Source organism: Nelumbo lutea, chromosome 4 (assembly GCF_056320005.1).
Source record: "Nelumbo lutea isolate HS-2025 chromosome 4, American lotus-T2T, whole genome shotgun sequence".
Lineage (NCBI taxonomy): Eukaryota > Viridiplantae > Streptophyta > Magnoliopsida > Proteales > Nelumbonaceae > Nelumbo > Nelumbo lutea.
In genome coordinates this window covers 17,976,669-17,992,190 of record NC_142687.1, presented here as the reverse complement: position 1 = coordinate 17,992,190, position 15,522 = coordinate 17,976,669, and the positions used below count along the sequence as shown (strand labels likewise).

The window sequence follows — 15,522 nt, the reverse complement described above, 5'->3', positions numbered from 1 at the left end:
AACAAATCGATTACAGAAGCTAAAGGTAGTGATATCCATGAAAGAGAGCCCCAACACAATACCAGATGCAACATTTGCAGGAAGCAAGAAAACTGTTAGGTACATTCTATGTGCGTACATAAGCCGAATATCTATCATTATTCAACGGGTTGGTTGTAGCTAGAAAACGTGTTTGGTAAACCTAAAAGTAATAAGTGAAGTACCCACATTTTTTGTTTGCAGTCGTGCCATCTAAAGATCTATTTTGGAGCGATAGGCTGATTATATGTTGTTTGGTTGTGAAAAAAGGATTTATCAGTTCAACAGAGCTTTAAGCAAGCATCTGAATAAGATTGTTTGACCATAGCATATTTTATTCGATATAGGTTGTATTTTGCTAAAAAAAAATGACAATTAAAAGCTTAAAATTTCAGTTACCACAACCAAATTATTGCGACAACTCCATAAAAATTCATGCTTCAAACGTTTGTTAAATTAATATATGGGCGTGGAGACATTATCTTTTTGTGAATGATGCTCCTCTGAACGTAGCTGATAATTCAGACCCTAAAAAGATATTTTCATTGCCAAAATTAGAAGATAACATTATAGCTCATGGGTTGACATTCATCGTTCCACCAAGTACTAATCTTGAAAAGGCTAAAGAAAATTCAAGCAATAAATTCAATTGTAGCAGACAATTGGTTCAGTTTAATTAAATTTTATATACTGCGCGCAGCTAAAAACGTAGTTTAATTTGTCTGAATTTTGGGACAAGGGTGTGGAAATATTTTACATCAAAACATTGTTAAAATTACTAAGGATCGGTCGTTTGATTCGGTTTGCAGTAGTCAGAATTGGAATGGTCTGTTCCCATAAGTCTTTTTGGTTCAGATGGGAATCGGAATCAAATTTGGAATAAGCTAAAATGGGATCTCATTCTAAAGAAAAGGGGCTTCAAATGGGCGAGTGTCATTACGGGATTTAGATTCTGCCCTACCAAACGGTTAGAATTGGAATGGCCCCAAATCCCACAAATCCGAACAGACCCTAATCCTATAAAGTATAAATCAAACAGACCCTAAAAGCATTTAACAACAATAATCTCTGGGAAACTATTAAGTTTTTTTTTTTTCAAATTTTGGATGGAAGGAAATTACATTTGGGAAGCAAAATTATCATCCGAGGCTAGAGAATGCAGAAAAATATTGCAATTAAAGGTTGACATACATCAACTTTCGGTGCCGATATCTCTGCAATTAAAAGACCTCAGCCAAGATATGACTTGGGGAGCATCAAAGCGTCAAAGTTTTAACTTGTAGAGTACGTGAACTACGAAAGTCTCCTCACGATATATAGCATGGAGGGAGATCCCGCGCGTCCTATATGCTTTGATGCGACGATTACGTCCTGTTCCAGTCTTCCAAGGATTACCTTCTGAACTGAACCTATATATAATTATGAGCAGGATAGAGTTCATCAGTACTTTATTCTAACTTTTAAATAGTACTTGAATTGAAAATATACCATTTAAACGTCAAATGAAGAAGCATCAAACCAAGTTTGAAATCGGAACTCATCATGAGCTGGTGTTTTCAACAACTCCATTTGCACTGGCACACATACCCATGATCATGATACTCCAGATCGATCAAGAGATTCAAAGTTTAGCAACAAACATTTCTGCAACCAACAACAAATAAGGATATATGGCCGGTGGTTGGCAGGTTATTGGGTCAATCCCCCGCGCACCCTCTTCAACGAATATTGCACCAGCAAAGCAATCGAAAAGTAATCCAACTTCCACGGTCAAAAGGACTAATAATCAATCTGAATCTGCAATCCATTCGTTGGGAAGAGAGAGAGAGAGAGAGAGAGAGAGAGAAAGAGAGAGAAGTAACTTCACCATAGCTTGCCACAAATCCAACAGTATTCCATCAATTTCCAAGTTCCAACACCATGCCTCTAGATCCAGGACCATTGTCTAGCTAGCAGCTCAGTAGCTTAAAATTTAAATATAATCTTCAAACTTAATCGTGAACTCTCTTTTCTTTCCTGTCCATTCAAGCTTAAAAACTAAAGCTCTGTCGATCATGAAAACAGATGAGAGGGACGAGAAGAGTGAGAAAAAAATAAACAAATTTAAAGAATGAGCAGTTGAACGGTTTCGTAGGCTATGAGATCTTACTTCCCCATAACAATTAAAGTCTCGTTCTGAAAAGCTTCCCAATGAAGAATGAGCCACTTAACAAAAAGGGGAAGAAAGTAAAGCGAAAGAAGGACATCAACTAGAATTCCTTCCAATCTTCTCTTCGGATTATAGACCGATCTGTGGTTTCCAAAGTCAGCTCCTTCAATGCATGAGCTGCTATTACTGCAATACTCCTCAATTTGTACAAACCCCACCCATTGAGAGAGAGAGAGAGAGAGAGAGAGAGAGAGAGTTTATGGAACAATATTGGAGAAGAGGTGGCATCTAAATGCTCGAAGGGGCATCAAAAGAAAACCTATTACAATCTAACAGTCGTGCTCCTGCGCCATGTAGAAAAGAAAAGAAGCAAACAAACTTCAGAAGAGAAGAAACAGCTTTAAGATGTTTTAGTAGAAACTAAATATACCATGTAGTGCAAGCTGAGTAGGAATAACAGTAAGAGATTTCATCGTACAGCCACATGCAGAGAACAGCCTTGATTTGATTAATACTTCAATAAATCTGCAAAATCTACAAACAGAAAGAGGGTTAAGCAACAAAAGTATAAAGCCCAAATCCCAGCAAGGAATATAGGCAATTCTCATGCATCATGCATTAACTAGTGAAGAAAAAAAAAAGCTTTACAATCTACACATACCAAATAACCAACTCATGTCATAGTCGTCACCACCACCACCACCATTTCATCACCATAATCACCATAGATCTAGCATGAGAAAACGAGGCGGAGATGTAGCCAAAGACAACTTGCCGATTTACTCGTCTACATTAACCTCTTCTCTATCAAGGTTTACAAGGACATTAGGTCTCCCAACCAACAGTTATCCTATTTCATCAAATCCATATGAACTTTTTTTTTCTCAGCACATGCAATTGCATTTAATTATGTATACATCTAAACATGCGGAAATGCATGGATTAAAAAGAAAAGAAAATGCTATAGATAGATTTCCGGCAAGTCATCCTTGGCTGCACAACCAAACCTCATCCCCACATGCAGGACCTTAGATGAATAATACCAAAAATAAAGATAAAACCCAAATGAGTTTTGTAAAAGAGCACAAACTACCCAATCAAGGGTTCATTTCCCTATAGAGTAAAATGGACATTCTAACAACTAAACCAATCCCATGCAGCCCACATTTGCCCTAAATTCACAGCTGAAGCATGGTATTTCCTAAAGGGGAAAGATTATATGATTTCATTGATGAAGTGGAGACAAAAAACAATCTCCCCTTTATTCTTAGCATTAAAGGTGGTGGAGAAGGAGGCGATTGGACCGGAAGTCCCCCTGAACAGGGAGGGGACGAATCGGATTAAAGGAGGAGAGTCTGAATGGGGTTTTAAGAGGAAAATGTATATGAAGATTGGTAGTTGTGTTGCATGGCTGCCTATAGAAGTTCTCTCTCTGGTCTTGTACCTCTTGTTTAGAGAGAAACAGGTTATAATCTGTTAGGAATTAGCCCATTTGGATCTTTAACCGATGGCATGAAAGAAAATATATATGGGTTGCTAAGACCAAGGGAAACTAAGCGAGAGGATTTGTTGTCATCACCCGAGATAAATGGATTACAGGATTAATATAAAAATAAATAAATTAAAGAAAGATAGATTTTGTGGGAGAAGATTAATATTACCACTATTACCACCCCACTGATATCCTACACCAGCTCATACTACCCTTTTCATTTTTTTCCTCTTATTTGTAGAATTTTTGTAGTCCATTTATTTATTTAATTAAATTAATGCTTAAATTCCTTGATAGACATGTCTATATATGAACATTATCTCTTAGAAAAGCGATGGAATTTTTGTCTAGTGGAGATCCTTCACATGGGTCTTTGTTAAAGATCGGTTATTAGTATCAAATATCAATCAATCATATTGGATGTGACAAGGGATAGTGTGATTTATCACTTGTTTCCTTGGTAAGTTTGCTTAAGACGTTCTTAAGGACTGGTTAAGCACATGGCTAGCTTTTAGATGATTCCAGACTGCATGTTGGGTAATTCTAATTTTGGAATGAAAACAAGGCAAAATCCTGAAATTAGTCTTAGTACATAAATATGTTGTTTAGAAGCAGGAGAGAGAGGTAGGGAATATTAATGGAGATGAGATAGACTGAGAAGGAAAGTGCTGTGAATATTAAATGGGGCAGACAGAGAGAATCGAAGAGTATAGTTCAGGGGAGTAGATCTCGTGAATATGGTTGTGGTGGGACTGACATGGGTTCCTTTGGCCTTTATACCAAGTCTGATTCTTCGTGGAAAACCGATCCCATGCTCTCAGTTGGGTCGTCTGAATACAGCACCCTTATCTCTGCCACTTATGGAGGTACGGCACCGCTAGCTTTTTCATCCTCCTTTCGGCTCTTCCACCCTCCACGGGACGCCCCGCCCATCTCATCTCGAAACATCTTTATTCTTTGCCGCCAACACTCCCCCAAGGGATTCGACTGATCTGTCTTCCCCATTATACTACACCCACGAGATTACATAGACTTTTCAGATCTGCCCATTTTCGAAACTATTATGCATTTCTACTAATATGGGTTACATATATATTATCAAAAAAAGCTAATTTTGATCTGACTTCCTTTTGAATATGCATCACACTCCAGTCAATTCTACCTTTTTTTTCAAACTATTTACTACAGTAGTTGCATCACAAAAGGTTAAGAGGTTCTTAATTCCCACGTTAATAGCCTTCTTCAGGCCCATGAGGAGGACCCACCATTCTGCTTGGGTTGCGGAAGAGCCCTGAACTCTCCTTTCTTCAGCATATATGACATTGAGATCTTTAGATAACACTATAAAACCGATACCTGCATGACCAGAAGTTGGAATGTAAGATCCATCAACAAACATGATATGAGTTATCTGCTGATGATGATGACAAGATGGGATCTGTGTTTTCGTAGCATTATTGAGACTTGGAATGCAATAAGAATCGGCCAGATTCACTAATTGGATTGGATCCAATATTTGTTTATTATGAGCTTTTTGGTTCCTCGTATCCCATATAAGGCGAAAGACTATAAAGAACTTTGCAACATAACCCATTTGAACTTCCATAGGCAGAGAATTAAGTGTTGTGCCAATCCATCTACAAACAAAAGAAGACAACTGAACTTCTGCTAGGTTAACACTAATTTGTGCTACTAAACAAACTACTCTGGCATACTGGCATTCAAAGAACAAGTGTTGCCAAGTTTCCTCTTCACAACCACAGATCGTGCAATATCTATCTTAGATCTCAAGAAACCTCAATTTATCTTTTGTATTCACACCGTGCCGCCAAGACTTCCACATGAAGACGTGGAATCTGTGAGGCACTTTGGCTTTTCAAATGATTCTCCATGGAGTAGTACAAAGTGAACTGCACACTGTTGTAAGGGAATCGAGAATGTCACCAAGGGGTAGCCAAACCTCTATCTAGTTTCTCTAATACTTTGTGATAACTTTTTTCGCCATTTGTCTAAGTGAAAGTAGAACCTCCATCTCTATTAAACCATGATTTTGTATAAATTGTTTTAAAGGTTTAGAAGTTCTGACCCTTATGTTTTTCCTTCCTCTATAAATATGAACTCTCGACAAGATGATTTAGATCACCACACAAAACCCAATTTTGTTGGTTTTCCAAAAGATGACTTAACTCGCTCAATTTAGAAGTTCAAAACTGCAAGTTTGTAATAGAACAGATAATCATTCCACCTTATGTTTTTCCTTCCTCTATAAATATGAACTCTCGACAAGATGATTTAGATCACCACACAAAACCCAATTTTGTTGGTTTTCCAAAAGATGACTTAACTCGCTCAATTTAGAAGTTCAAAACTGCAAGTTTGTAATAGAACAGATAATCATTCCACCTTTTTAGTATATACATATTTTGTAATTTAGCCACTGCATAGCTCAAGTCAAGTGTCAAATGCACACAAACAACGGTGGTCTCCACTCTGCTGGAGATAGTCGTCATGTTCATACAAACATCCATGAACCAAACCAAAAATACTGTTTAAAATTTGTCTTGAAGTTGAATGAGGGAAATTTAAAATTTGTCTTGAAGTTCACAATCCCAGAAAGAAATTCATTCCATTTTAATGGTAAATTAATAAGAAGATGAGAATAATTTATTTATACATTCAAGGGATTCTTCGAGTTTCAAACAGAAATTAAAATCAATGTTCGTGTTCGACCAAAAAAAATAAAAAAAAAAAAAAGGCAATCGGTCAATGATGGATGATCACTGACAGACCAAAAGAGGGGGGGGGGGGTAATTCTGACCTTATCCGTTTAAGCAACCACGGCCACCACATAAGTGTCCTGCTTAAAGCTGTATCTCTCCTCTCCCTGACACGAATGCGTCGTACAGAAATTCATTGAATAAAATCAGCTGCATAGAAAGATTCCATATCCATACGTGGCTCGTAATCAGGCAATGGCAATGTGTCTGGACTCAATATATTTCCGAACTCTTTCTCTCTCTTTCTTTTTATTTTTAGTCATTTATTAAAACATTTCTATAATTTACAATTAATTTATTTAATCAATCTTTGATATGAAAGTAAAAAGATAACAATTATAACATTAATATTCATTCAAATAAACTTAATTAAAATTTTAAATATAAAAATTATCATTTTTACCCCTAATAAAACATGGATCATCAATCTCTTTTTTTTTTAGTTGATTAATTTTATTTTCTATACAAAAAAATATTAAAGATGCTTTTTAAAATAAATAATTACAGATTCATACCTTAAACATTTTCTTCTCAGTTTAAGGGTTTTTTTGGAATAAACAATTATAAATTTATACCCTTAAACATTTTCCACTAGTTTAGATGATTATATTATTATTTTGATATAACAAATATAAATAATTTTTAATGAAAAGTCGATTAATAAATAATTTGTAAATTATAAGAAGTGTTTCAATAAAATACAAACTCTAAAATAAGTTTAAGTAAATCTATAATACTATAAGGGATACTCTAATAAATGACCCTTTTTTTCTTATGGTTGGGATTGGGGATCTATCAGCCAAATTCCACAATAAGGGAATTACCGAGTTTGAGCCATGAACCAACTGATTGAAACCAAGTTTAAACGTGGGTATCGGTTAGACAGCAAGCTCAATTCCGGTTTTGCATGTCATCCAGAATTTAGTCACATGAGACAGGATGGCTGCCCAACAGGAAAACTATATACCAATAACCCATCTAGATTTAACCAAAATTAATATCCATTTCTAGTGAAGATTTGCATATGTAGCTCTGATGCCATTCAGATGTTCTAAGTGCTTCGCCCAATAAAGTTCCAGCAATAGTCCTGAAAACTTGAACTGAGATGATTGACGAAAAACAAATGCTTGTATCAGGGCATAGCTGAACAAACTCAATATATATATATATATATATATGGTTTTTAAAATCGTACCGAAAAAACCAAGAATCAGTTAAGTGATCGGTTCTGTTTTATCCCAAAACCTTTAATTCGCCCAAAAACATTGATTTGGTCAGTAAGCCAAGTGGTCAAACCATTTAGTCATTTTGGCTGTATTTTTTTTTATTTTTTAGTCAGAACGTGCCATCTTTTTGGTTCAAATGGTCTGACCGTTCGACCCAGGAACCAGACCCCTGACTAGTTCATTGTCTGGTCCGGTTTTAAAAACCTTGAAAAAATGAAATAGTTTTTTGAAAAATAAATAACTTTATCACAATCAGAAGATTAATCAATCATGGTTTTAAAATCAGACCGGATCAGATGGTCAAACCAGAAAAACTGAGAACCGGTCAAGTAATTGGTTTCGATTCACCCCAAAACCACACTGGGTCGGCTACATAAACCCGGCCCCGCTCAATGGATACGTGGTTCTCTTCACTACGAGAGATGATTAATTGATTATATAAATAAAGAAAACATGAAGAATCCTAGGGCTGTTCATAAGAAGACCCAACTCGACCAAACCGACCAATCCGGACTGATCCAATTTGAGTCAGTCGGGTTTTCTTCAACACCGCTCAGTTTTAGGTTATGAAAAATCATAAATTGATTATTTGATTCGGTTTCAGTTTTCATGTGTGAAAATCAAAACCGACCTGAATCGAACCGACTTAATAGTTACAACCTACTTAGTTCCTACTTAATTAAGTTAGATTGTACAGCAACTAAGTCACCACTAAGTAGAGCTGAAACCGACTCAAATCGATCAAGTCAGTTTTGCTTAATACAGGGTCAGTTTCGGATTTAATTTCAGGTAACCTGACTAAATCGGATCAATTGAAAAAACATCAATAAACCAACCCAACCCGACCCATAAACAGCCCTAAAGAATCCTATATACAGGACAAATACAGAGGTTATTAATTCTACCAAAAAAACATACAACTCAGTGGAAAATGGAAGGCGTAGGCCACTAGTTTTCATTTTACTTATTTCGATGAGAAAATCTATGATATGGATTATCTCTGAACTTTCATTTCCAACAAAAACCACTTAAATTTTAGGGTTCTAACAAAGACCAATTAGATTAACATTCCTTATAAGAAAATCTAGAAATAGAATTACTGAAATTAAAAAGGATGAAGGGAAAAGAATAGATGATGGAGAGGGAATTTCAAATTTCCTTCATTATAAATTTAAGTAGAGATTTCAAATAGAAGGAACAAGTGGAATAGAAGAGTTTATTGATGAGATCAATAAGTGCATAACTGAGGATTATAACGAATCAATTATTAGGGAGGTCTTTGAGGAAGAAATCTTTGAAGCTCTTCAATCAAACAAAGACCTTAAAGTTCTAGGCTCGGATGGCCTAAATGCTTTATTTTTCAAAAAATTTTGGGATATCACAAAAGATTTCATTGGAAATTGTGTCACATATTGAATAAAACCTTTATAACCATCATACCAAAAAATGGGAACCCAAAAAATGTTAATAATTATAGGCCCATAAGTCTGTGCAATGTCATCTACAAAATTATTTCAAAAATTCTAATTAACAATGTCAAACCTTGTTTTGGATAACATTATTTTTCCCTACCAAAGTGCATTTATGCCAAACAGACAGATTAATGATGACATTCTTATTACTCATGAAATGTAACATGCAATGAAAGAAAGAAAAGGAAACATTTGTATGTTTGCCTACAAAATTGACATGGAAGCCTATGATAAGCTAAAATAGGAATTATTGAGAAAGACTTGAGAAATTTTGGACTTCATGAGAAATGGGTAAGATAGGTTATGGAATGTATAAAAAATGTGTATTATCAAATTTTGATAAGTGGAAACCCCTCAAAGGAATTTAGAGGGATCAAACAAGAAGATCCCCTCTCTCACTCTCCCTATATTTTTGTCCTTGTGCTGAAGCACTAACAAAGAAACTTGAAAAAATAATATCTTGAAAAAATAAAAAAACAATTGGTTGTAAGGTTGCCAAAGGAAGTCCAAAAATTCCAATTTACAATTTGAATATGACTGTCTGATATTTACTAAGACCTCAATTCCAAGTTTCTTGAAAATAAAAGACATTCTCACTAAATTTGTTGTGACTTCTGGCCCAAGCCCAAATCTCTCGAAATCTATACTTCAATTTTCTAAAAACACTCCAAATAGATTAAGCAAAAACTCTGATCATCCCAATTCAAGCAAAGCCTGATTTTTATTTGGGAGCCCACATAATAAACGGTAAAATTACAAAGAACACCTTCTTAAATCTAAGTGAAAGGGTCAATAGCAAATTTGCAAGTTGGAAAAAAAACACTTTATCCTTGGCAAGTAGAATGACCTTTCTACGAATACAATGCTACAATTCCTCATGAGATTTTTCAAACTCCCCCAAAATATCATAAATGAATTTGATAAAAATCAAAGGAACTTCTTATGGACAAATTTCAATGAAAAAAAAAATGATTCATTTGATGGGTTGGAAAAAGGTGTGCACTCCAATATGTTGGGGAGGCCTAAGCTAAAAAACTTTCAATGAGTTAATAAGGTCAACTTAACAAAGCTAGGACAAAAAATATTAGTTGAGAGTGATAACCTCTCAATTAAAATTATTAAAACAAGTATTTTAGAAAGAGGATTTTTTGAATGTTAAGGAGAAGAAAGGTATATCATGGGTGTGGAGAGGAAGGGAGAGGTCTCCTTAACAAAAGATTAGGTTGGGAGATAAACAATGGCAGATGTATTAGATTTTGGAAAGATTTCTGGACTGTTGATGTGGCCTTGCATCTCATCGACCCCCTGGAATTTGAAAAACACCAAAGAGGAGTGTCTAGAATTGAAAAACTGTGTTAATGAAGAGTTCATCTACAATCACGTGTATTGGGAAGCTAATCAAGCTACGGAATGACTCACCAATCAAACATTTTCTTCTCAGTAAGGTACAATTTATTTCAATCTCAAGGATCTTCCTTGGAATTTATCTTTTATTTGTTTTTCTAATTTATGGTGACCCCCCCCCTCCCCATTTTGTGTAATTTTTAAAATACTTTTTTGTTATTTTGTAATTTGATAATTATGGAAATTTCAGTATTATAGTAATTTTTTTATTCAAGATTTATTTTTAAATTTTCAAAATTCTGTAAAATTTACAAAAATAATTATCATTATATTATTTTGTAATAACTAATAGTAAATCATTTTTAATTATGGGTGAATTATTAGAAACTATTGGAATTGTAAGAATTATTTGTTTCAATATTAGTTTCTACCAATTTAAGTTAATTTCATTAAAAAAATAATAATATAAAATAAAATGATCATTAATTATAACAAGTATATTTTAGAAATGTTTAATTTAAAATCCACTAAAATAGTATGATTAAAAAAAACTATTATCAAATAATAATAGTTAGTTAAAACTTAAATAACATTAAATACTAAAACTAATAGAAAGTGATAAAAATACTAAAATTGAAACACTACCCTTTATATTTCATGTAGTTGTCCACATCAACTTACTCTTTTTTGCTTTCCAATCCCTTTAAAATTTTGTAATTTTTTTAAATATTTAAACATGGGTTATTTACAACAAAACCGGTTTCCATTTTTATTGGGAAATTGAATGAAACGACTCCTAATTAACAATGGCATCTCTTAACACCAGTCCGTGAAATGTTAAGGAGATGGATGGAACTTGCAACCGATGTTTCATCCGAAGATCTACCACTATTGAAATAGGGTTTCGTCTCTCATTATGTGCAGATGTTTTGTATTTCCAATTGATGGTTTTTTTTTTTTTGTTTGTGTGTATTTTGTTTTCCATTTTCAATTGTAGGTTTTGAATAGCAAAACAGAAGTTGCTCATCATCTTATTGCCTTGCTAAAGGGTTTAGGGATTCTTTTGTTCGAGGGAGGAGTATCCTCTTCTGCTTCTATTTTAAGAAAGAAGAAATTTTGGTGAAATTAATTAATAGCCTCTCACCATATCCATGCAGGTTACTTCGAAGAACAGGTATACTGAATTATTTATTTTTGACATTAATGTACTCAAAATTATTGGATAACGGTACTACCATGTGTTGGAACCAAATTTAGGGAACGTGGGGGATTCCACCTTTAATTCTATTCATTTTATATTTAAATATACAAGAATGAGTAAAAATTAGAAAAATTAATTGCGGTTGAGTTTATGCTATTTTCTTTACTAAACCTGTAATATTATTTTCCTTTTCTAATTTATCTCAATCTTTTTGTATCAAGCAATGCTGATGGATTATTCCATTTTATGTAATTTGGTTGTTTGACTTTGTTTCTTTCATTTATGCCGTTATTTGTATTTAATTAAGACACCATACCCAAATAAAATTTGTTATTTTAAACTTTTTCTACATGTCTTCTTTGCCCATGCTTAGGCAAATTGATATCGGCTGCCTATCAATTAGATAATCTTCTTTTTTATTTCATTGGAAATGTAGCAAGTTAAAATGTTTACTCTTTTCCTATAATTTAATGCACTTTTTTAGGTTTGTTCTTCTTTTACCAAATTACAAAAGAGGTTCAATATGTGGAGAAGGGTCAAGGATCAAAAGGTCAATTATATACCTTGTGCACTATGAAGAGAAAGAAGATAGAATTTGGATAAGAGAAGAGAAAAAAGGAACAAGGAGGAGAGAGTATAGTGAGGGAATTTGTAGGGAAGAAAACAGGGTAGGCAGAGAGAAAATTGGAAGAGAGGGACAAAAGACAAATGAAAACAGTTTTATTATAATTGATGTTTCTTTCTAATCGTAATTCTGTTCTCATAAAATTTATAACTCTGTTTCCATAAAATTTGGTAAGTGTTCCCTTGAGAATAGTTTCAAGTGTTGAAAAAGGCATTGTTCCACAAATAATTGGTTGGTTCAATGACTTTGTAAGATGGGAATGTTCTCATACATATAAAATTTGTATTTCCTCTCTTTTATCTTTCATATATTAGTTGGTACATTCATGTAGAGACTTGAATTTGAATCCCTCTACAACTTTTATTCTTTTTTCTTTATTTTTATTCTTCCAATTATTCGGTATTACCCACCTGTGATAAGCACGGGCGCCCCTCGCTAATGTAAACAGTAAACCTAAATATAAGACTGATAATGCTGATGAACAGGTAAAAAAAAAAAGAAAACTGCAAAACGATAAATACTGAGTGTATGTTAGTTTATCATGAGTCAACCACCACAAAAATACAATTCAGAATGACAAATAAAAATATACTTTCTTCTGTTTATTACATAACAGGAGATGGTATTGCCTCAGAGGTAGTGACAATCCGTTAGAAAATCGGTCATCTTTTGATCCGATAATACTTGCAAATGTAAATGCATCACTGGCAAATCCAATCTACCATTCATTTTTTTTTTTTCGGTAAAAACAAGCAACCATATGAAAAAACCAAAACCATCAAAATCCTTTTAAGCATGAAAGATAGAGGGTAAAAAAAAAATGAATCAAAATATAACCAATTATTTGTACAACAATAGGGCCTCGGCAGTAGTGACAACCAAATATCATCAGCTCTTAGTCTGATAATTCGTGCATCTAATGCATCATTGGCACATACTTATACATCTATTTGGCTCCATTCGGCTGTAGTGTAAATCTTTACCAGGCCCAAAATTTTAAACAGATTACTTTTACTTCCATTTGCTTGTAACTTGCAAGTATGATTTGCATTCCCATTTGATATAAAACGTTTAGTTTTTGTTCTCTTTTGCATTCTTTAGCAGTGCAAATTTTGCATCCAAAAAAGTAGTGCAAAATTCGCACCAAACTCCCTTCCTATCCACGTGGTCTTTTTAACTTAAAGAGGAGGTGATTTAATTTTATTTCCTATTTTAATCTGAATCAAAATTCAACATTAAACTACAATCCACACTCAACTCTTTTGAACATTCAAACTGTACCCAAATGGCACCTGCAACTTACGAATGCAAAATCCGGTTCATAATGGGAAGGGCCTTCATATGAGCTAACATTGACATACAAGAAAATGCATCAGAGAGATTCCCATAGACGAGTCATCATACTCTTAAGAGTGCTGATGTCCCTGTCTGTTCTATCATCGCTTGCACAACCCAATTTCAAAACCACTTATCAAGCTAACCTAATTAACAGCATTAACTTTTTTATCAAAGAGAAAAAAAAAAAAAAAAGCGCCTCAGATCAAGTTCTTTTCATAGTAGTAGTAACTCATAGTATATTTAAACCCATCATAGGCACACAAGCACTACGATTAGCAAGGATTTAACACAAGAAATCAATACAAACTGAAAGACGAAGAAAGCAAATAAAAGATTTCAGTGCCTCCGATTAAATTTTTTTTCATGGCAATCGCTCGTAATATATTTAAAACCATCATAGACACTCGAACAACAGAACTAGTCCAGTGAGCCAGCCTAAAGCTAAAGCAGAGTAATAGAATTAAATTTAAAAAACCAGACTTATATTTCAAAGAAAACAGTGAAAACAAATTCATGCTTCTAAAGCCCAAAAAATTTGAAGAAAGCTAGCAATCCAGTTCATTTCATGCATCAGAGAGATTCCCAAAGAACAAGTCCTCATGCCCCAGAGGAGTGTATTAAAATCTGTCAAATGTCAATATATTCAATTGTTCCGAGACATTTTTCTTTCATTTATTAGGACAAGATGAGTAGAAGATGAAATATGTGAAATGACGCAAATCAGTTTCGTTTTTCACATAAAGTAGTCAAACTACTTTTAAAACCATCCCCGGTATGGCATCAAACCCATCATCATCCCAGCCACGTTCACCGACGGGTAGGGGATGGAGAAGGGATTTTCCCTCCAGCGAATCAACGATCGTTGCAAGTGAAAATCATAGGGAAACAATACACTTAGACAAAGTTCAAATTACTGATTGAAATTAATAAGCATGCGAAGTGAAAGAAAGCACAGACCCAGAAGACTGGATGAGCAGAGCAAATAAGAGCTGCTTTATGGTTCAAGAACTACATCTCGAAGTATAAAACGATATCATGGAATAGGCGAGGGAAAAGATTAAGCATTAGAATTTAGGGTTAGGGTTCCGGCGGGAGTTACTGGATTTGGTGGATGAATAACTTAAGAGGGAAAAACATTTAGGGCGACTGGAAGGGCGCAAGGTAGCGAGCGGCCGAGCGCGAGGGAAGCGAGGTTTATAAATTACAATAGGAAAAATTACAAATCATTACCTCGTATTTTGGCTCGAGTGATAATATGGTACCTGAAATTTAAAATGCAACCATCTAGTATCCAAACTTTTGTAACGCGACAGTTTAGTATTTGTTATTAATAGACCATCATTAATGTATATCACATGAATTCGTATGTGATTTAAGATTTTGAAAATGTAAAAATTATCCTTACAAAATAAAAACATTGTTCATAAGCCTTTGCAAGACAGCCTAAGCTCTTCTTTGTCACAAATATTTGCAACAATTTTACCTTTCTCGTAAATTTATTGCAAGTCTTTGCCAAGAACAAAAAATTTCAAGTTTTATACAATTTATTTTTACTTTTTTTAATTTAACACAGTAATATTTGTTTTGAGCGATAAGTGGTAAGACCACAAATAAACATTTATTTGTGTAAATACATCCTTAAAATTTTGTTTACCAAGAAACTAAGCAATAAGTCAGTCGGCCCTTGTTAATGTGGTAGGACCACAAATAAGCATTTATTCACATGTGGCAAAAAATAATAATAAATCATTATTTATTTTCAAAAAAATGTACTTAAAAATACAGCTGCTGCTTATTTTAAGCACTTATTCCAATTTCTAGAACAAAATTGCCCCACGATTTTTTCAAAATCCTGTCAAGCACCTTCTCCATTTGAGGTG

The 15,522-nt window shown here is 34.1% G+C and overlaps 1 long non-coding RNA gene and 4 other non-coding genes across 7 annotated transcripts; all 5 read right to left on the bottom strand.

Annotated features, from left to right (window-relative positions):
• Window positions 1-1,085: 1,085 nt before the first annotated feature.
• Window positions 1,086-3,516, bottom strand: LOC148854293 (uncharacterized). Of its 3 annotated transcripts, none has more exons than XR_016112394.1 (5): window positions 2,829-3,516; window positions 2,598-2,701; window positions 2,168-2,511; window positions 1,538-2,063; window positions 1,086-1,427 (listed from the first exon to the last, which is right to left on the bottom strand). It is a non-coding gene; the product is annotated as an uncharacterized LOC148854293 (long non-coding RNA). The 3 variants fall into 3 exon arrangements; XR_016112393.1 differs by having other exon boundaries at window positions 1,507-2,063; window positions 2,829-2,968; XR_016112395.1 differs by having other exon boundaries at window positions 1,556-2,063; window positions 2,829-2,968.
• A 9,414-nt stretch (window positions 3,517-12,930) lies between these two features.
• LOC148854292 (small nucleolar RNA snoR122) lies at window positions 12,931-13,014 on the bottom strand. Its single transcript, XR_016095386.1, has one exon. It is a non-coding gene; the product is annotated as a small nucleolar RNA snoR122 (small nucleolar RNA).
• A 656-nt stretch (window positions 13,015-13,670) lies between these two features.
• LOC148854291 (small nucleolar RNA R44/J54/Z268 family) lies at window positions 13,671-13,754 on the bottom strand. The gene has a single exon (XR_016095383.1). It is a non-coding gene; the product is annotated as a small nucleolar RNA R44/J54/Z268 family (small nucleolar RNA).
• A 77-nt stretch (window positions 13,755-13,831) lies between these two features.
• LOC148854290 (small nucleolar RNA Z267) lies at window positions 13,832-13,904 on the bottom strand. Its single transcript, XR_016095373.1, has one exon. It is a non-coding gene; the product is annotated as a small nucleolar RNA Z267 (small nucleolar RNA).
• Window positions 13,905-13,978: 74 nt separating this feature from the next.
• LOC148854289 (small nucleolar RNA Z267) lies at window positions 13,979-14,049 on the bottom strand. Its single transcript, XR_016095371.1, has one exon. It is a non-coding gene; the product is annotated as a small nucleolar RNA Z267 (small nucleolar RNA).
• Between the last annotated feature and the right edge of the window lie 1,473 nt (window positions 14,050-15,522).